The sequence below is a fragment of the Phacochoerus africanus genome, chromosome 14 (assembly GCF_016906955.1).
Source record: "Phacochoerus africanus isolate WHEZ1 chromosome 14, ROS_Pafr_v1, whole genome shotgun sequence".
NCBI lineage: Eukaryota > Metazoa > Chordata > Mammalia > Artiodactyla > Suidae > Phacochoerus > Phacochoerus africanus.
The window spans coordinates 7,943,821-7,965,676 of record NC_062557.1 but is presented as its reverse complement, the minus strand read 5'-3'; the positions used below and the strand labels follow the sequence as shown (position 1 = coordinate 7,965,676).

At 46.1% G+C, this 21,856-nt stretch overlaps 1 protein-coding gene and 1 non-coding gene across 4 annotated transcripts in view; one reads left to right on the top strand and one right to left on the bottom strand.

Annotated features, from left to right (window-relative positions):
• SLC39A11 (solute carrier family 39 member 11) overlaps positions 1 to 21,856 on the bottom strand; it is a 369,112-nt gene that overhangs the window by 232,210 nt on the left and 115,046 nt on the right. The window lies entirely within an intron of this gene.
• Positions 706 to 888, top strand: LOC125115367 (U2 spliceosomal RNA). The gene has a single exon (XR_007132076.1). It is a non-coding gene; the product is annotated as a U2 spliceosomal RNA (small nuclear RNA).

Below are 21,856 nucleotides of genomic sequence, written 5' to 3'. Positions count from 1 at the left end.
CTGAAATGGGAGCCTGGGTGTGCCTGTCACTAGAGGCCACCATGCTTGTGCTCCTTCATCCTTGCTCGGGAAGTGGCCACATGGCCACACTAGACTCCAGCACCCCCAGCCCTGGCCAGGGCTCTGGTGCTTGGCAGAACTCCTAGGAAATATATAAGAGAAGAAATTCAGGGGGTTGGTCACAACTGGCCTCAGAAGGACAAAGGGCAAGAAGAAATGTTCCTCTCAACTAACCTCAGTTCTCCCCCAATTCTACCCTTGCTGGATGGCAAACAACATCAGTATTGATGACACACGTACAATCCAGCAAGAGTCAGCGCCTCAAACTCGGAGAGCAGGCTCAGGGAGTTCCCTGGAGGCCTAGCAGTTAAGGATCCCACTGTTGCCACTACTGTGGCTTGGCTTGCTGCTGTGGCAAGGGTGCAGCCAAAGAGAAAGAGAGAGAGAGAGAGGGAGAGAGAGAGGAAGGAAGGAAGGAAGGAAGGAAGGAAGGAAGGAAGGAAGGAAGGAAGGAGGAGGGAGGGAGGGAGGGAGGGAGGGAGGGAGGGAGGGAGGGAGGAAGGAAGGAAATGAACAAGCAAGTAGTCTAAGACCCAAGTTCATGCCTTCAAAGCTAGTTTCACAGAATGTGCCTCTCTACATAATTCATCCTGGCCAGTACAAACTTCCCAGAGTGTCACAGCAGACTCTAGAAATGTAGGGGGGATCGCTTCTCAGCCTTTTGGCTAAGATCAAGTGTAGAAATGTAGGGGGAGAGAAGAGGAATGTGCTGGAAGATAGTCTCTCTCCAGTTTTTTTTTTTTTTAATTTTTTAAATTTCCCCAATACATTATTTTGTCCCTACTGTACAGCATGGTAACCCAGTTACACATACATGTACACATTCTTTTTTCTTACATTCCATCATGCTCCATCATAAGTGACTAGACATAGATCCCAGTCTACCCAGCAGGATCTCACTGCTAATCCATTCCAAAAGCAATAGTCTGCATCTATGAACCCCAAGCCAATCTTATAAAAAATTGTTAAAATAGCATGATATTGCTTATATGTGGAATCTGAAAATAAATGATACAAATGAACTTATTTACAAAACAGAAATAGACCCATAGACATAGAAAACAAATTTATGGTTACCAAAGGGGGAAGGAGGGGGTAGCGAAAGGAGGGACAGACAGGCGTTTGAGATGAACAGATACACACTACTGTGCATAGAACAGACAAACACCAAGGCCTTAACTGTATAGCAGGGGAAACTGTATTCAATGTCTTATAATAACCTAGAGGGGGAAATAATCTGAAGGACACATATCTACATATGCATAAATGAGTCATTTTGCTGTACCTGTGAAACTAACACAACATCGTAAATCAGCTCTAGTTCAATGAAAAAAGATAACTAAAACTAAAACTAAATAAAAGGTATAGACTAGGAATTGGTAGGAAAGCAGTGAACTATCTGAGAAAAGCAGAAACGAACAACCCCACAAACCACTTTACCATGATCATAAAGCCAGCGAGACAGTGAAAGAAGGCACGGTGATGGGCAGTCTGGTGAAGTTTTGGTGACACACACGGAGCCCAGAGAACTCAGAAGTGGGTCTTCCAGGAAAGAAAAGAAAAGAAGGAAGAAAGGAAATAAGCCTCTCAGACCCGCATTCGTGCCCACAAGAAGAGAAGTTCAGAGCCCTCTGACCGTGAGGACCCCACCTGGGATAGAGACCAAGCTTCAGGGATGAAGAGCTAGCACAGCCGCCAGCGCTGCTTCCGTGCCACTCGGTTTTACCCCAGCGCCCTGCTGCGAACACAAGCCCCGGCTGAGATTCATTTTCAGAGAGCTGGGTTGACAAGGACAAATCTGGTCGCAATGAATTTCAAGGACCTCTTGAAATGCTTGTATTGCTATAGATTTTCACAGCAGTGAATGTTTGTGAGAAATGGACCGCGAGCTACAGCTTGGATTATTTTCCATTTCAGTAGAGATAGTGGCAGTAATAAATTTGGCCTGGATGGCTTTTTTCAAAAGGTCTTATGAAACTTCTTATAAACTTAAGGTTTCTCTGTCCAGCAACCACTGCCAGAACCGGCTTGGACAGTCGTGGGTGGGTATCCATCAGAGCCAGAGCAGACATGACAGCCAGGATGATCCTTTTAAAACTTAAGTCAGGCTGCCTTCAAGCCCTCTATGGCTTGTTGGATCCTTCAGCACCAAAGTCAAGCTTTACGATGACTTGAGAGGCCCCCACTTCACCTCCCAGCTCCTTCCACTCTTTGCTTGGGTTATATCACCCTCTTGGCTTTTTTGAACATGCCAGGTGTGTGACCCCCCCAACACATTTGCACCTGCCATCCCTACATATTGGCATGATTTGATCTCTCACCTCCCTCAGGTCTTTATATAAATGTCTCCTCTCACGTGGCCCCCCCTACCATGCCACCAAAACTGACAAGACCTCCATCCCATACACACACCCATTTCCTATCCCCTTGCCTCTGTGTTTCTTTCCTCTTAGCTGCAGACACCACCTAACATATAACCTACTTCTCTTGGAACCCCAGGTAACTGTCTCCCCCATCAGAATGGCAGCTCTCTATGCTGTTTTTACTATTGGGTTCATCTGTTCTGGTTTCTATTGCATTGCCCAGTGTCTAGAACATCTCAGAGGCACAATAAAAATTAGTTAATTACTCAAAATCAGTGGAAAGATAAGAATGCAAGCCCAGCACACTGTTCCCTCTCCCTGCCTGGACGAATGACTAAAGAACAGGACTTGGTGAGACCTTGCCAAGTTATCCACTGAAGCCTAGTGCTCTTCCTCGGTGGGGATGCACTGGTGATGCTGAGTCAGAGAAGTGTGAGGGCAGGGACAGGTGAGTGAGGCTAGTAGGGCAGCCACTCCTTATAGGAAGACCAACATTTCCCAAATAATGGAAAAATGAAAATCCCCACAACTAAAGACTCAGTGAGTAAGTTGGAGTGGAGAGGAGAAAAAGAAAAAACAAAAGCAGTAATAATTATACTGCATGATATCCTTACCTTTTCCCAAGGGGGCAGCTCTAGGGAAGAGCCCCGGGGTATTCTAAGAAACCTCAAAATCATACGCACAATTTTCTGGGAATTTGTTCATCCGTTTCTCAAAGTAGTCCTTGATTTAAAAAAAAACTTAGCAAAACACTAACTTACACTAGAATGTTTTCTGTAATTCATTTTGGTTCCAACAACATCCATTGATTAAGTGATGATTACCGTATTTCACCAAATCTTAAGACACAACCATTTGAAGATACACTGTTGTTTTAGACTGCAGATCAATTCCACTGACATGCCATTGGAAGACAAATATTAATTTCAGAGATGTTAAAAATGCAAAAAAAAAAGAAAGAGTCATAGAATCTATAAATTACACTGCATGTCAAACACTGTGCTAGTCCCTTCACACCTTTTACCTGAGTTCCAACGCAATAAAGTTATTATTCCTATCATATAAGGAAGGCCACAGACAGAATTCCAAGAATGCACACGCCAGGTCTGTCTGGAACCCTCCCACAGTGGCATATCATCCCCCAGCAAAGAGACGGCTGCTACGACTGCAGATCTTAAAACCAAGCACAGCATGGAACCTGCCACAATCAAGTGCACTGGGAGACAGAGGCAGACACAAGTAATCAGAGCTGAGTATCAAACGACTGCAGAAGCACCCAGCTTGCACCGGAAGCAAAGCTTCAAACTATCTTCCAATGCCCAGAGCAGAGTTTCACATTTATTACTCTAAAGAGCAATCTCTTCCTCCATCAACTGTACAGCCTTCTCTCACTTCAATAAGCGAATATTTAAGTGGAATTTAATGACCCAAAATGGTTTGCTGTGTTGAAAGTAGGATTTAGAAATAAAAAGTGGAGTTCCCATTGCGGCTCAGGGGTTAAGATCCCAATTGGTATCCATGAGGATGCGAGTTCAATCTCTGGCTTCATACAATGGGTTAAAGGATCCAGCGTTGCCCTAAGCTGCAGTGTAGGTAGTAGATGGAACTCAGATTTAGTGTTGCTGTGGCTGTGGCATAGCCTATGGCTCTGACTCAACCCCTAGCCTGGGAACCTCCATGTGCCAAGGGTGCAGCCTTAAAAAGACAAAAAAAAAAAAAAAAGGAAAAAAAAAGATGCAGGATTCCCTGTCAATCTTAAAATGTGTCTCCATTATCAAAGAATTAACAAAAGAAAGTCTCCAAAGGCTGCAGGTAGTAGGGCATGCACTGTAGACGGTGAGGAGAGAAGGATGTTGAGAAGAAAATGACCATTGCACTGGGTATCTTCACAATGAGGACATGCTCCCGCCCCGTAAGGACTTTTTAGGAACTCTAAAACCACCACAAGGAAAGAATCAGAAAGAAATTTCTCCAAGAAAACAACCTGTAGCCTGCATGTAACTTGGAAGCAAAAATCAACCTTTACAGTTATAAGTGTATGAGATTTGAGAGCTGCTTGTTACAAGGCAAAGCTGATTCATACAGCATGTTACATTCAGATCAATGAAGTCAACATGAAAACTCTTGGCAACACACATTGTAATACAAGGAACATGCCTAGAGTCACACATAAGCCTTCAGGCTTTTTTTTTTCTTTTTAGGACCACACCTGTGGCATATGGAAATTCCCAGGTCAGGGGTCAAATATGAGCTGCAGCTGCCAGCCTGCTCCATAGCCACAGCAACATGGATTCTGAGCTCTGAGCAATGCCAGATCCTTAACCCACTGAACGAAGCCAGGGATTAAACCCGAATCTTCATGGATACTAGTTGGGTTCTTAACCTGCTGTGCCACCAAGGGAACTCCTGAGCCTTCAGACTTTTAGATCATCTTTCCTGGGAAGGAGCCTCATAGCACAATTGGCTTTATATAAATTCTTCCAATTGTGAGTGAATGCCATCATCTTTGGCAGTCTTCTAACAGTTAAACTTAATAATAATGAAAACAAAAATGCAAACCATGATTTTTTTTTAACCTGCCATGCATTGGACAACAAATTATATCCAGAACTTGTCCTCATCTCTCTTCTGCATTGCTTTTTTTTTTTTTTTTTTAGGACCACACCTGCAGCATATGGAAGTTCCCAGGCTAGGGATCAAACTGGAGCTGTAGCTGCCAGCCTACACCACAGCCACAGCAACACAGGATCTGAGCCTCGTCTGCGACCTATACCACAGCTCTCAGCAATGCCAGATACTTAACCCACTGAGCAAGGCCAGGGATCGAACTCATATCCTCACAGATACCAGTCAGGTTCTTAATCTGCTGAGCCACAACAAGAACTCCTTCTCCTGCATTCTTACAATAACCTCTGACCTAACCTCGACAACTCCAGAGACCAGCAAATACCTCAAAGGCCAAAGAGTCCTGAGAAAATGTCCTAAGCCGCCATGAAGGGAAGGGGTCTGCCTTGGGAGGTTGTGTCCCCTCAGCTGGAAAGCAGCGGGCTCTAGTGAGCACAGGTGCCTGTGGCTTTAGAATAATTATTTTGAATGTTTGGGGGGAAGAAAGTTGTTTTGACAATGTTGTTAAACGTCATGACAAACTGCCACCACCAAAAAAAGAGGAAAAAAGACTGCTTTTTGGAAAAAAACAAAAAAACAAAAACCAACTTGGATTGTAGGTCAATCCTTACACGTCTCCTAAGAAACTTCCCGAAATTTTCCAAATAATACTATCATCCCAAGTTGACCACTTCTTGGGGGCCCGAAGGCACCTGTTCAGATGGGTTTTTTGGTGTTAATTCACACATCCGTTTTATTTTTTTTAATCAGTTTTTATTTTCGACCTAAAAAGGGAGGACTGAGCACCTCCGAGTGGAATGGAGTTCGGGGGCAGGGTGTGTCCTAGTGACCCTTTGTGCTCCTCACGCGCCTCCAGGGCACTCCTGGAGATCAGGCTAAGGTGAAGAGCAAACTGAACGTCTCCTGGTAGCAAATAAATGCCCCATGGGACCTGGTATACAGGGTGCCAGCTGGAAAAGACCATCTATCCTGCTCTGAACACCAAACACGGAGCTGCAAAGGAAAAGGCCTCCGCGGGTGACATCTGCTGCACAGACTCTTGATCTGACCCAGCCTTCACGGAAGCATTTCCAACCTGTCACCATGCTCTTTCTTTTTTTTAATTACTCAATGAATTTATTACATTTATAGTTGTACAATGATCATCACAATCCAACTGCCATGCTCTTAAGTATACATTTCAACGCATATTCTAAAAAGGACCTTACTGGAGTTTCCTTGCGGCACAGTGGGTTAAGGACCCAGTGTTGTCAATGCTGTGGCTCTGGTTACTGCTGTGGCTCAGGTTCAGTCCCTGGCCTGGGAGCTTCTTCATGCCAAAGGTATGGCAAAAATAATAATAATAATAATGTTGCCGATAGCCTGAAATATACAAGATAGCCCATTCTCAAGGCTCTGACATTTGAAGGTAAACAATTTTTCATTCACATAGAGATAAAATGTTGCAGAACAGAGAATGACATTTGTCTTATTGGATGCTTTCAGGAATATCATGACCTGACCTAAGGGGACAGCTGCAAGAACAAAGGAGCTGACATCAAGGAGTCTGTGACAACCAACCGCACCACCACCCCTTTTAGTGTAAAAGAAGCCTGAATTCTAACTCAAATAAGATGGTCCTTTGGGATACTAGCCACCATCTTCTTGACCTGCTGTTTTTCCAAATAAAGTCACTATTCTTTGCCCCAACAACTCATCTCTCGATTTACTGGCCAGTCGTTCTGTGAGTGGTGCAAGCTGGGACTCAGTAACATCAAGAGATGAAAATGAGAATGGAAGAAAAGAGAAGCCAGCCAGGGAGGTATGTGGGGGGGATACCGAGACTCAGAATCTTACAACCTCGAAGTCTGGGATGTGACTTAAAAGGAAAAAAAAAAAGAGCATCCAAGGACTCAGGGCCCTCACTGTGCATTTTCTCTCTCACTCTTTGGCTTTGAGTCTTGCCCTGGGGCCTCCCACTGTCTGCACCTCAGTGTCAGTGCAAGAAGGAGAAGAGCAGACGAGTGAGATGATGCTGAGAAAGGGGAGCTCATGCATTCAGGCACTGGGCAGGAGCTCATCACCTTTGATCTTTGGGCCCCTAAAGGGAACCCTAAGTGGGCTCTTATTTAGTTCACCCAGTCACCAGACATGCCCGGACTCCTGCTGTGTGCCAGGCACCACGCTTGGAAATCGAATGTAAAATGCATGTGAACCCAGGTGGGTGTGTTCTCCCAGGAGGAGGTCTCCAGCGGTGCTTCTCCGCCAGAGGCCATGGCAGGATGGCGACCAGTCCATAGAGCACCCCATGCACGTTCTACAGGGGCTCCCTTCTCTGAGCGGCCCCAGCCTGGCCCCCAGGCTGACCCCTCGACAAACTGAAGCTGGCCTGGACCTCAAGCCCCAGCTAGGATGAGGTCCTTGAGTAAGACCCAAACCTCTGGCCCACTGTCATGTCGACCAGGAGGGACGACAGGCATTTAGTGGCCAAGGACTGAGGGTGTTAAAGCAGCATGCGATGTTCGGGACACAGCCCCTCCGCAAAGAACTGGCCCTCCCCCAAATGCCAGCCGTCTGTGGTTTTCATTGGGTCTTCTTCCCACAAAACAGATGTTCCGAGGATGATAGGTCAGGAGGGTCACGGCGCAAGGATGCTAATGAGTAGCTACTTCGGAGCATCTAGACGGATATCATGGCAACCTTAGAAGACCTGCCTCCTGATTTTGAGTCAACGTTTCTATTCAATGCAAAAAAAAATTAAATACTGAAACTTCACATTTTAAGTTTAAAGTTGCATCTCTATTTCTTCAGGGGAGGGAAATAGGAATCAAAGCAGATACCTCTGGTCCCCTCCAATCCCCTCCGGCAGTGTCCCTGGGGGTCTTAGAGCCCTTGGAAACTGTAGATTTAATTCTCGCTAAGAGCCCTATAGATTAAAGAAAATAAGTGCGATAGCTTCAAAGAAGACACTCATTGTACTGAGAAAATGAGACGCATCTTGGTGTTTAACATGCGGTGCTGAAGGGTCCCCTCCCTCCCGGGAAAGACGATGTGCTTGTCTATTTCCACGGACCCACAGCGATGCAATCCTGAAATGCCCCGGCTTTGCACAGGTAACTTAAATGGGAAACAAAGGTGGGAGGAAATGAAGAGAGAGACAGTGCAAAACAGAGCTTCCGCCGCCCTGTCCTAGTACTCTCCTAAGCAGGCGTTCAGAATATAAGTCTTGAGTCAAAACGTCCTGTTCTGTATGATCAAAACTTGCCCCTGTGTAGCCTTCTGAGGTTGGAATTTTAAACAAGCCTTTGGAGCCCCACGATTTCCCAGGAGCAGACCAGTGGGGGAACGAGGAGCAGCTCATTAGGTCTGGGAGAGCTGTTTCCATCTCAGCCTAGTTAGGTGTAACCTCTCCTGTTTCCTCTCTTTGTTGTCCCACATAATGCCCCCCAAGGCTTCACTCTACGCTCCCCATCCTGGAAAGTGGCTGAGCGACAGGACTATTTAATCCTGAGCGACAGGACTATTTAATCCTGATCGACAGGACTATTTAATCCAATCACTAGCAAAAAAAAATCAGCTCTGAAGTCTGGGTCAGATAATAGCATCCCGTTAGCTGCCAGCACGGGATGGCTCTCCTCCTCCCCACTGTCCTTTTCCAGTGCGAGACAGGGAGAGCGCAGCAAAAGGGAAAGAGCGGTACAGTTAGAGTCCTCGGTGGTTGGAACGTTAAGACAGGGCGGAAAAGGAAATGAATATGCAAATCTGCTTTAGCCCCTGGCTGCCTGCCACACAAGAGAAGCAAGCACAATTTGACATTCAGTGGTTAACAACTCTAATCAAGGAGGGCTGGGTGACAGGTGGGCTGGAGAACTGTCACCGAGACACTAAGAAGGATGACTTCAAGGGAGGCTGGTTCTCCATAATAAATCTCTCAGGTGTCTAGACTTGTCACGGCGCTCCACCCCAAATGTACGGCAGGGACCCCAGCAACATAGCACTGGGATGAGTTTAATGAGCGCAGCCTGCTAACAGGCTTCCACTCTGCAAAACCAATCCAAAGCAAAGACCTGGACGGAACTTCACCCAGATCGGATTTTCTAGAAAGGGGGGAGGGACCCCAGGGTGGAATCTGCCCACCTGGATCTCCATACATAGGGAAGAAACTGTCTCTGAAGAGCTTTTCCAAGGACTGTACCCCCGCCAGGAACTGCTGCGCTAGGGCTGCAATCGGCACCACTGAGCCCAATGGAGCCCGAGAGATTTCTCCAGGGACCATGCATAGGGAGGGCGAGGAAGAGGCTGGGGGAATTCACTCCACCTTCAGAGGGAGAGGGAGAAAGAGAAGGAGGCAGATCACTGCAGAGAGGAGAGGAGAACGGGTGCAGACAAAAAGAGGTGCGGAGAGTGAGATGCCAAGAGGCGAGTGAGAGAGACCAGGAGAGATGGAGAGACGGAGAGAAGAGAGACAAGATGAAATGAAACGGGCCAGGGAGGACACCTTGTTGACCAAGCTGAAAAAGTACTGGTGGGCTGCGGAAAAGAAGGGGGGAAGGTTTCCATGGCAACACCCTGCAGAAAACACAGGCTGCCAGGCTAAGCTCAGAGAGGACACCTGCAGCCCCTGATGGCCAGACCTGCCCTACTTCTGCTCTCCTGGGGGGCTGTGCCCAAGCTCTCACTCTCAGACATCAAGATCTCAGACTAGAACCTGCTGCCCAGACTTTCAGCTCCCGTGAGCCCCTCCCTGACAGGCCAGATGGACAGAGGGGCGCCTGCCCCAGATGTTCTTGGTTGGCTCAGCCCACACTTTCACAGAGCACAGTGAACCCCCTCTATAACTTCCCTGACCACTGGTCACCTGGCTTGTACCTGAATCCTTCCAGTGACCCGGAGCCCAGGTTACTGTCACATCTGCCCATATTCCTGACTCTACCCCCGCCACACACACACACCCTTCTCTGCTCCTCACCTCATGATTCTCTATAACTTTTCACATTTATCTTATGATCTATTTTTCCTTAACCATACTTTGGTGCTTTAATTTCTTTAGGGATTCCCTTTTTCTTTTGAGAATCCTCCTCCTCCAGCTTAGGGACAGTCTGTTCTTTTCCTCTGTGGATTCTCCAGTCCTGAGTTACTGGCCTGGAGGTCATGCTGTCCATCTTTCTGAGCACTCTGAGGCCACTGCAGACCCAAGTGTGTTTAATATCTGGAAAAACCACATCCAAACCTGAAAGCTCTTTGTACTTTTCAAGGTGGGCAGCAAAATCTCCAGTCTGGGGGAAAAAAAAAAAAAATCCCATATTCAGGCACCCTGAACACTTTGGCCATTTCTATGGCTGTCCAGACAAAATACAACTGCTATTCACTGAAGGCATTTTAAACACTATTCTAAGCATTTTACTTGTACTAACTTAGCCTATTTTCACTGCAGTGTCATCAGACAACTGCTCTTATCCCTGTTTTAGATACAGAAGCTGAGGAAAAGGCAGGTGAAGAAGGTTACCCAAGGTCTAGCAGCTGCTAAGAATTCACCGTAGAACCTACTCTCCGGCCCACTCCAATTCAGTACCATTTCTGTATCGTGACATCTTTTAAGAACTTGGTGGCTTTTCAAAAATGGCCTCTCATCTGCCATAAACCTATTGATAGCCTCGTACTGAATGGTGAAAGACCGAATGCCTTCTCCCTGAGATCAGGAATAAGGCAAGAATGTCTGCTCTCACCAGTGTTAGTCGACATCGTACTAGAAATCTCAGTTCAATTCAGCAAAAAAAAAGAAATGAAAGGCATTCAGGTTGGAAGGAAGAAGTAAAACTGCTATATTCACAAAAACGACATAGAAAATCCCCCCAAAAAAGGAGTTCCCATCGTGGCTCAGTGGTTAATGAACCCAACTAGTATCCATGAGGACGCGGGTTTGATCCCTGGCCTTGCTAGTGGGTTAAGGATCCTTGAGCTGTAGTATAGGTTACAGATGCAGCTCCAATCTGGTGTTGCTGTGGCTGTGGTGTAGGCCAGCAGCTACAGCTCCGATTCGACCCCTAGCAGGGGAACTTCCATAAGCCACGGGTGCAGCCCTAAAAAGACAAAAAAAAAAGAAAGAAAAGAAAAGAAAAAAGAAAAAGAAAATCCCAAAGATCTACCAAAAAAAGAAAAAAGAAACCCACCTCTTAGAACTAATAAATGAGTCTGGTTACAAGGCTAACGCACATAAATCAATTATATTTCTGTATACCAGCAATGAATAGTTAGAAATTGAAATTTTATATACTATTCCATTTATAATAGCTCCATAAAAGGAAGCCATTAGGTATGAATCTAACTAAATGCGTGTAATACTTAGGTATAAATCTAACCAAATATAAGTAAGATATATATGCTGAAACCACAAAACACTGACAGAAGAAATTAAAGACAACTTAAATAATTGGAGAGCTATACCATGTTTATGAAATGGAAGACAATATTATTAAGATGTTAGTTTGCCCCAAATTGATGTAGAGATTCAATGCAATCCCAACTAAAAGCGCCAAAAGCCCATCAGGAGTTTTTTTTGTAATAGATATTAACAAGCTGATTCTAAAATCTGTATATAACAAGGCGAAGGAACTAGAATAGCCAAAACAATTTTGAAAAAGAATAAAGTGGGAGGACACACACTCTCCGATATCAAGACTTAGGATAAAGCTATCATAATCAAGAGGCAGTGAGATTGGTGAAAGCATTACAGACACATACACCAGTGATGCAGAAGAGAGCCCAAAAGTAGACCCGCACCAATACGGTCAAGTAATGTTTTACAAAAGCACAGAGGCACGATGGAGAAAGATCTTTCTAACGCGTGGTGCTGCACCAACCGGACATCCCTAGGAATAAAAAACTGAACCTCGGAGTTCCCACCATGGCTCAGCAGTAATGAACCCGACTAGCATCCATGAGGACGTGGATTCAATCCCTGGCCTCGCTCAATGGGTTAAGGATCCGGGGTTGCCGTGAGCTGAGAGATGCAGCTCAGATCCCACGTTGCTGTGGCTGTGGCGTACCTAAGCCGGCAGCTGTAGCTCCGATTGGACCGCTAGCCTGGGAACCTCCATGTGCCGCGGGTGAGGCCCTAAAAAAAGACAAAAAACAAAAAATTGAAACGACCCCACTCCTTACGCCAAAACAACTCACAAGAAAGGGCCCGGTATGGGAGCCCCAATGACATATTCCAGACCCACGTAAAGGATTGTTAGAGGTTTACGTGTGTTAGGTGGAACCATATACAATGTCCGTATTTGTTAAAATACGTCAATCTCCTTGAGGGCCCACGTCTCCTGTTTTTACACATATGACAGACACTTCCCTCCTGGAAGGAGCACCACCAGTGTTTACCGAGATTGGCTTGAGCACATCTTTCCCAGACTTGCTGAGGATCAGGGCCTCAAAACCGGCAGGTGAGCCTGGTCCCTTAGGGAAGAGGGCAGAGACTTCCAGCTCACCTCACCTAAGAGCTGCAAGGCACATCCTGGGCATCCTCTCCTGCCATCCTCAAGGACCGCCTCTGCCTCCCCCACCAGCTGAGGATCCGTGTGGGGGAACCAAGGAGTCGGAAGTTCTGCGAGTTCTGTTTTAGACGACCAGCTGGGTCAGGGGCACATCCTTTACTATGTTCAGTTCCAAAATACTGCGACTCTGAAAATTACGCTCCATTCAGACACCTGGGTTAGTTTTCAGATACTTTGAGCTCTTTTCCTTCTCTGGCCCCAGGAGGGGAAATGCACTAGAGAGGAAAAAGCAGAACACGATACCGGAATGCACACGATCCAAAGAGGACGTGGGCGGTTGAACAGGAGGTATACAATGACAAAGATAGCCCAGATTGAATGGAGCTTATGGTGGACTCCTTTTCTTTCTTTCTCTCTCTCTTTTTTTTTTTTTGGCTGTGCCCACAGCATATGAAAGTTCTCTGAACCAAGGCTCGAGCCCATGTCATAGCAGCAACCCAAGCCATTTCAGGGACAATGCTGGATCCTTAAGCCACTGCACCACAAGGGAACTCCAGAGACTCCTTTTCTTGAAGGCAGGAATGCGCCGACCTCATCCCAGAGGACTGGTGCTGTCCCCGGTTTTTTGTTTGTTTGTTTTTGCTATTTTAGTGGCATATGGAGTTTCCAGGCTAGGGGTCGAAATCAGAGCTGTAGCCACCAGCCTCCGCCACAGCCACAGCAATGTGGGATCCAAGCCATGCCTATGACCTACACCACAGCTCACGGTGATGCCAGATCCTTAATCCACTGAGCAAGGTCTGGGATGGACCCTGCATCCTCATGGATCCTAGTCGGACACGTTAACTCTGAGCCACGAAGGGAACTCCCAAAATTGCAAATTTCAATTTCAGTTCAAACCCATCTTCCCCCTCAGCACGTTCCTTCTCTGCACTGCCTCGCTCAGCAAGCAGGATCCATTTCCGGCCAGTTTCAGGGGCTCAAAACCGGCTTCCATCCCTTCTTAGACACTTTCCATAAAAACCAGAAGAGAAAAATATATATAAACTATTGAGATGGGAGTGAATAAATAGAAAGGACTCTTCAAGATCTTAAATACTTGAATCAAAGTGCCGCTCCAGGCTTCTGCAGCTTTTAAGGAGCATCTGCAAAAAATAACATCTGAGAAACAAAATGAAACGATCTGAAGAGAGCCCAGGTTATCCAGCTCTGGCAGAAGCACCCTAAATCTCTGGGTAATAAAAGTGAGCTTGGCAGGAATATCCTAACAGGGGCTGGTGCTGCCCAAGACACTTGTCTGCTCTGTTTCCCAAAAGCACATTAAAAACACATTTCCCTGTTTAATAGACTTGTGAGCTGAAATGAATGTGTCAGAATTCTAATAAATATGATAGAACCTGCTAGCCCAGCAAATGTTAAATTTTGCATAAGGATCCCTAACTCCTCGGTAGATGTTTAATGAATATTTCAAACAAAGAGCCCTGGCAGCTGCTCTGGAGGCTCCCAATGAAGTACGTGGGGTTTTTATCACTGACAGGATTAGCCTCCTCTTGTTTCCTCTCATTTTCTCCCCTCTCCCTCATTTGTGCAGGACAAACGCCCCTTCAGACTAACCAAATGCCTGAAGCCTGGACACGGAGGGATTAGAGTGTGGGGCTGGTCAGTGAAATGGGTTGAAAGGTACTCCCCCCAAGTTCATGTCCACCTGGAACCTCAGAATGTGACCTTCCTTGGAAATACAGGTTTTGCAGATGGACTTAGTTAAGAAGTGGCCACGGTGCCTTAGGGCGGGCCCCAGATCCAATGCTGGGTGTCTCAATAGGAAAAAGGAAGAGTTCTCGTTGTGGTTCAGCAGGTTAAGAACCCGACATAATGTCCACGAGAATTCAGGTTTGAGCCCTGGCCTTGCTCAGTGGGTTAAGGATCCAGCCTTGCCATAAGCTGCAGCATAAACACGTCACAGATGCAGCTCAGATCCAGCATTGCTATGGCTGTGGTGTAGACCTCAGCTGCAGCTCTGATTGGGCCCCCGGCCCGGGAACTTCCATATACTATGGGTGCGGCTATAAAAAGAAAAAGAAAAAAAAAAAAAGAGAGAGTGAGAAAGGAGAAGGAGATTCAGACACAGACACACAGACAGGCACGGGGAAGAAGGCCATGTACCATTAGTGGTCGAGACTGGAGAGGTGAGGCTACAAGCCAAGGAACGCTGGGAGCCACCAAAGTTATTCGAATCAAGGAAGTTGTTAGAACGCGGCCCTGTAGATGCTTTCCTTTTAGTCTTGCAGCCTCTGGAGCTGAGAGGATAAATTTCTGTGAACACACACACTGTTTGTGGTGCGTTGTTAGGGCAGCTCTAGAAAATGAAGTCAGAAGAGCATGTCTACACATTCTAATGTGGCATGAATATGAATCTCCCCCAAAGTTACCTGCGTCCATCATCCAGGTGATGGTGGAAGTGGGTAGTGTTGCCCATCTCTTTAATTTCATCAGCAGAAGCTATACACCTGCCAGCAGTCTTGTAAGATCAGCCTTCAAAGCCTCTGACTTCCTCTCCAGCTGTTGTCGCTCAGAAACTTTCCAGCTCTATCCAACCCCCTTCCCTACTGCTGACTCAGCATTCCTAGCCCATCCAGGTATGAGGCTGACAGGTAAAGAGACAGAAATAAACTGATGAGAGAATCTTAAAGAAAGAAACAGAGAGAATCAGGCGCTCTGGTTACCAACCACAAGAAGACAACGTTTCCAAAAACTGCCAAGGGCCGTTCCAGGCTGAGCTGCGTCCCCCTCAAATTCATGCGTTGAAACCCTAACACCCAGTACTCACAATTTAACTGTATTTGGAAAAAGAGCCTTTTTTCTTTTTTTTTTCTTTTGGCTATGCCCCGCGGCATACAGAAGTTCCCCAGCCAGGGATCGAACCCATGCCACAGAAGTGACAACACTGGATCCTTAACCACTAGCCCACCAGGGGACACCTGGATAGGGTCTTTAAAGAGGTAAATACGTTAAAATGACATCGTTCGAGTGGACTCTAACCCAATAGGACAGGTAGGAAGAGGAGGTTAGGACTCAGCGAGGCAGAGGGAAGATCACGTGAGGACGCAGGGAGAAAATCGCTGCCGACAAACTGAAGGGAGAAGCCGCAGAAGAAACTGACCCAGCTCACACCTTTTTTTTTTTTTTTTTTGCTTTTTAGGGCAGCACTGCAGCATATGGAGGTTCCCACACAGCAATGCAGGATCCAAGCCGCATCTGTGACCTACACCACAGCTCATGGCAACGCCGGATCCTTAACCCACTGAGCAAGGCCAGGGATCGAACCTGCAACCCCACGGTTACTACTTGGATGCATTTCCACTGCACCACGACGGGAACTCCCCCTGCTCACCCCTTTGATCTCAAGCTCAGGCCTCCAGAACTGTGAGGAAACCGATTTCTGCTCTAGGAGCCACTCATGCTGTGCTACTTTGTTATGGCAGCCCCAGCAAATTGACACAAGTACCAAGCCGCCTCTGGGCCCAGGCCTCAGGAAAATGCACTCCACACTGACTGCCTCGCTCACAAAATCGGGACAGGAGGAAAAAAAAGAAAAAAAAAAAGAAAAAAAAGGCAAGAAGCAAAACAGTCTGTAAAATGTATCTGCCTGATGATGCTGCCCTGAGCCTGGGACATGCCAGCACTCACTCAGGCCACCTACGCAGAGCCCTGCTCAAGAAGGTCTATTTTATTTAACATCCATGACGCTGAAGAGCTCCTGGTAATTATCAGTGAACCCTTTGCTTTTCACCCTTGCTCAAAAAAAAAATTTTTTTTTGCATTAAAATGTGGCACGTTTTAATAGCCTCAGCGCCACTGCCATGTGCTGACAGGTTTGGTTCAAGTCCAAATTTTTAATGAAGAAACTCAGGTTGCAGGCCCTACCCCAGCAAAGATGCAGCAAAGCCAGGACCTGCCTATTTTTCAGGCAGGCAGACAACTCCTCTCAACGAGGCCAGCAGAAGACTTTAAAATATCTCCTAACCAACCAGTTACGGGGGGGAGGGGGAGCACTTAATTACTAAAACCACATCCCAAAACACTACATTTACATGAATAATTGAGAAGTTGTTCATTCGTCTTTATAGATCTTACTGATAAAAATTCAAAATCACTAATAACCTCTCAGCAAATTCTCTAAACATATTATTTTGGAGACATAGTCATAAGAAGAAAAAAAAAATCAAGATTTCCCCTAGGAGCTTCATCTGATTCCTGGTCAAACTTAAGTTTACTAAATTTGACTGTAAATATGGGTGGCAGAAATCAAGAAAGACTTCGAAAGTTCTATGATATGGAAGAAGAAAAAGGTGACTGACAGAGGAGCCTTGAAGCTATTTAAATAAATCCTTTTAATGGATAAAGAAGATGTCATACATACATACACACAATGGAGTACTACTCAGCCATAAAAAAGAACAAAATAATGCCATTCGCAGCAACATGGATGGACCTAGAGATGGACCTAGAGGTGATCATCCTAAGTGAGGTAAAATCGAGAAAGACAAATACCATATAATAAATATCACTTATATTTAGGATCTAATTTTAAAATGATAACAAAGGAACTTATTCACAAAAGAGAAACAGAGTCGAAGATTCTGAAACCAAATTTATAGTTACCAAAGGGGAAACGCTGCAGAGAGGAATAAATTAGGAGGTTGGGATTAACACATGCATACTACTACACAGAAAATAGGTAAGTAACAAGGACCTCCTGTTTTCCTACAGGGAAGTCTACTCAATACTATGTAATACCCTACATGGGAAAAGACTCTGGAAAGGAATGGATCTATGTAGCTGTATAACTGATTCACTTTGCTGTACACCTGAAACTAACACGACATTGCTTTTGTTTTTGTTTTTTGTCTTTTTGTTTGTTTGTTTTTGTTTTTTTGCTATTCCTTTGGGCCGCTCCCGCGGCATATGGAGGTTCCCAGGCTAGGGGTCGAATTGGAGCTGTAGCCACCGGCCTACGCCAGAGCCACAGCAACGCGGGATCCGAGCCGCGTCTGCAACCTACACCACAGCTCACGGCAACGCCGGATCATTAACCCACTGAGCAAGGGCAGGGACCGAACCCACAACCTCATGGTTCCTAGTCAGATTTGTTAACCACTGCGCCACGACGGGAACTCCCTGTCTTTTGTCTTTTTAAGGCCGCACCTGAGGCATACAGAGGTTCCCAGGCTAGGGGTCAAATTGGAGCTGTATCTGCCAGCCTACACCACAGCCACAGCAACACCAGATCCAAGCCGCCTTTGAGATCTACACCACAGCTCACAGCAACGCAGGATCCTTAACCCACTGAGCGAGGCCAGGGATCGAACCCGCAACCTCATGGTTCCTAGTCGGATTTGTTTCCGCTGTGCCACGACAGGGACTCCAACATGACATTGTTAAGTCAGCTATACTCCAACCAGATTTTTTAAAATAAATAAATAAGTCCTCTTTGTTTCCTTAGGATGAGGTTATCCTAAGGAATTCCAGTGCCAAGGAAATCTAGGAGTTGGGATGCAGCTGCTCTTACAGAAACAGCAGTTGAGAAGGAATTTCGCCCCACGCAGAAGGGCCGTCTTCCAGCAGCCCCACCCGTGTGCTGAAAAATAACAGTCCTCCAAAGACCAACCAGTGTGAAAACCCATCTACTGAGCTCATCGTGCAGCTACAGAAACTGTCCCCAGTTAAAAATGCAAATACAAGAGCAGGATTAAAACACTGTTAATTATTGATACCTCCTTGTTCAGCAGTTTATCAAATCTTTTCCCCAGGCATCTAAGGGAGGATGTTTAACAGGGAAGAGGGGAGAGGAAGGATTCCAAGTACACGATGCGAAGAGGACGGGGTGATCCCCGGAGGAGAGATGGGGCATTAGAGAGGGGAGGGCATTAGAGAACATCCAAGCTCCACAGTGATTCTGAACAGACAAGCCCTGTAGGTGCTAATCTGGGGGTTGCCCTTGGGGACCCTGAGTTGGAAAGGGCAAAAGTCTGTCTCCCAAGATCAGTTTCATTTCTATGGGGAAATGCCACCCAGCAAGTCAGGAGCGGAACCACCACCGAGGAATTCACGATTTTAGACTAAGACACAAATACAAGTGGCTGGTGTTGGGAGTTTATCCAAATCCACGACCCACTCAACGCGAGGTCTGCGTCGAGGGTTTCATTTTGCAAAACACAGCTTCTCATCTGCCAGGATGTCCAGGTGGAATTATCATTGCCAGGTGAATCCTCCTAATATAAGAGACTAAGACATCAAGGAGAAATCTGTTTCTAATCCCAGAGTTTCTCATGGCTTATGCCTGCCTGACCTAAGACCCCATTCCCTTTCTCCCCAACAAGTTCTGGAGAGATTTATAGATAATAAATGGGAGCCACTTCACAACCAATTTCCCAAAGTAAATCACATTTTTTCTCTCCTAGAAAATAATGCCTACTTTTGTTCCTTCTACTGATACATGAAATTAGATAAATCTCCATCTGCCATGCTAATGGATCAATAAAAAAAAAAAAACACCACTCTTGAAGAGTTTCAGCTACCTCTCTCAGACCAATCAACACACTGAAATGAGGCAGTTAACAATTAGTAAAAGAATGATTCACCTTGCCAACGCTTCTTTAGCCGAAAGAGAGGGCTAGTGAGGAAAAAATAAGAAAGTCCACTGGCAGCTGAATGGAGGAGGTTAAGGCTTCATTGCCAAGTCCTAGGTGAACACCGGGGTCACGGAGCCACTTGAAATGTGATGGACATTACAGTCCTTTGCCTTCCAAAAACAGTTATCTCTTTTGCATAAAATTTCAAGAGGTTCATAAACCTTTTGGTGCCCGTTCATCAACCCCAGATATAAAGAATCCCTAATTTCTAGAATTCACTCAAAAACAGAATTGCCCACAGAGGTGCACGTGTAAAAACGCTCTCTGCCGCATTCTTTATAAGAGCAAAAGATCGGAAATACCTTAAATGGCCATCAAGCCACTGAATTTGGTGAGATCACGACCAAAATAAGAATGAAGCCATGTTCCCTTCATGGTCCAGTGGTTAGTGAACCCAACTAGGAATCATGAGGTTTCGGGTTGGATCCCTGGCCTCATTCCATGGGTTAAGGATCCGGCGTCGCCGTGAGCTGTGGTGTATGTCGCAGACTCAGTTCGGATCCCAAGTTGCTGTGGCTGTGGTGTAGGCCGGCAGCTGTAGCTCTGATTCTACCCCTAGCCTGGGCACTTCCATGTGCCTCAAGTGCAGCCCTAAAGAAAAAAAAAAAAGAATGAAGTGAATCGATGAGCACCCAGGAAACAAAGACCAAAATGTGTTATTGAGTGAAAAACGCAAGACAGAACAACGGCCCACGTAAACATAGTATTTCCGGGAGGGAACACAAGAAACCGGAAACAGTATTTGATTCTGAGATGGGAACCTGGACCACAAGGGATTTGAAGGTGGAAGAAAATTTATTTTTATTTGTAATCCATGTTATTACTTTCTTAATTAAAAGGAAGTTTACTGGAGATAGATAAATAGTTGAGGGGGCTGGGAGAGGGAGAGAGAGAGAGAGACTGTTTTAAAAGAAGTTCTGGTTTAAAGTCCCAAAATATCCCCAGCCTTGAGAACAGTTGAGACTGTAAAACACTTGGCATCAAGACATAAATAGGAACGCGCTCATAAATGCGTAAGTGCTTTTCCCAGCTTCTCTCCCACAGTGTGGCTTTTCTGCCTTTCCCTCTTGTTGAACCAATTATGGGACATTATAACAGCAGCACCAATATTATTTTCTAGAGGCTGATGTTATTCACTAAACACCCATTAAACCAATCTCCATGCTCCATTTACAGCAAGCTTAAGGGCAAATCCAGATGGTGCAAATAATGCGTATTCGGACGGGATCTGCATGAGGCCAGTCATCAAACAGCCATTTTCGGTTTTAGAGTCTTCCACTGCCTGACACCCACAAGTGTCTCCAGGTGAGAAGAACAGCAACCTTTCCGGAGCTGGCTGGTCCTCTGGGTCTCAGCAAACCATCTTTGCCCTCCCCCAGGGATTGCGTTTACCTTTGTATCTAAACAGTTAGCAACAGCGACCGAGGGTTGCCTGGTAACCTGGAACAGGCTGTGCCTAGGTGTTTCTGAGCAGAGCACAGGATGGCACTGCCCTCCCACACAGCCCCGGCTCACCGCCTCACCCTGGGCTGGCCAAGGAGATCCAGCCACCCTGGGGAACTCTCCAGCAGAACCAACTCCCACTGGCCCTGTATTCCCACAGCCCCATCCCAAAAGGTGCATCTCAAAGGGATGGCCACTTTTGACCTTTTTGATGGACAGACACTGAACCTTCCCCCTGCAGTCTTGACCAAAAAAAAAAAAAAAAAGAAAAGAAAAAAGAAAAAAGGGATAGAATAAAATCTGGCCAACTTCTTCATCCTAGAGAAGGCTCAGATTCAGGACCAGAAGTATGGCATGATTTGGTCATTTTTGTGTCTTATTTAAAAATATAGGGAGTTCCGGTCGTGGCTCAGTGGTTAACGAATCCAACTAGGAACCATGAGGTTGCGGGTTCCATCCCTGGCCTTGCTCAGTGCGTTAAGGATCTGGCGTTGCTGTGAGCTGTGGTGTAGGTCATAGGTGTGGCTCGGATCCCGCGTTGCTGTGGCTGTGGCGCAGGCCGGCAGCTACAGCTCCAATTAGACCCCAACCTGGGAACCTGCACATGCCATGGGAGCGGCCCTAGAAAAGGCAAAAAGACAATAAATAAATTAATTAATTAATTTAATTAAATAAAACAAAACAAAAATATAGGAGTTCCTGGAGTTCCTGTCGTGGCTCAGTGGTTAAGTAATCCCACAAGGAACCATGAGGTTGTGGGTTCGATCCCTGGCCTCACTCAGTGGGTTAAGGATCCGGCGTTGCCATGAGCTGTGGTATAGGTTGCAGATGCGGCTTGGATCCTGCATTGCTGTGGCTGTGGAGTAGGCTGGCAGCTGCAGCTCCAATTAGACCCCTAGCCTGGGAATCTCCATATGCCGCGGGTACAGCTCTAGAAAAGGCGAAAGACAAAAATAAATAAATAAGTAAAATAAATAAAAATAAAAATATAGGAGTACCCGTCGTGGTTCAGCAGTTAACGAATCTGACTAGCATCCATGAGGACGCAGGTTCGATCCCTGGCCTTGCTCAGTTAGGTGAAGGATCCGGCGTTGCTGTGAGCTGTGGTGTAGGCCAGAGGCTACAGCTCTGATTCCACCCCTAGGATGGGAACCTCCATATGTTGCAGGTGCAGCCCTAAAAAGCAAAATAAAAAAAAAAATAT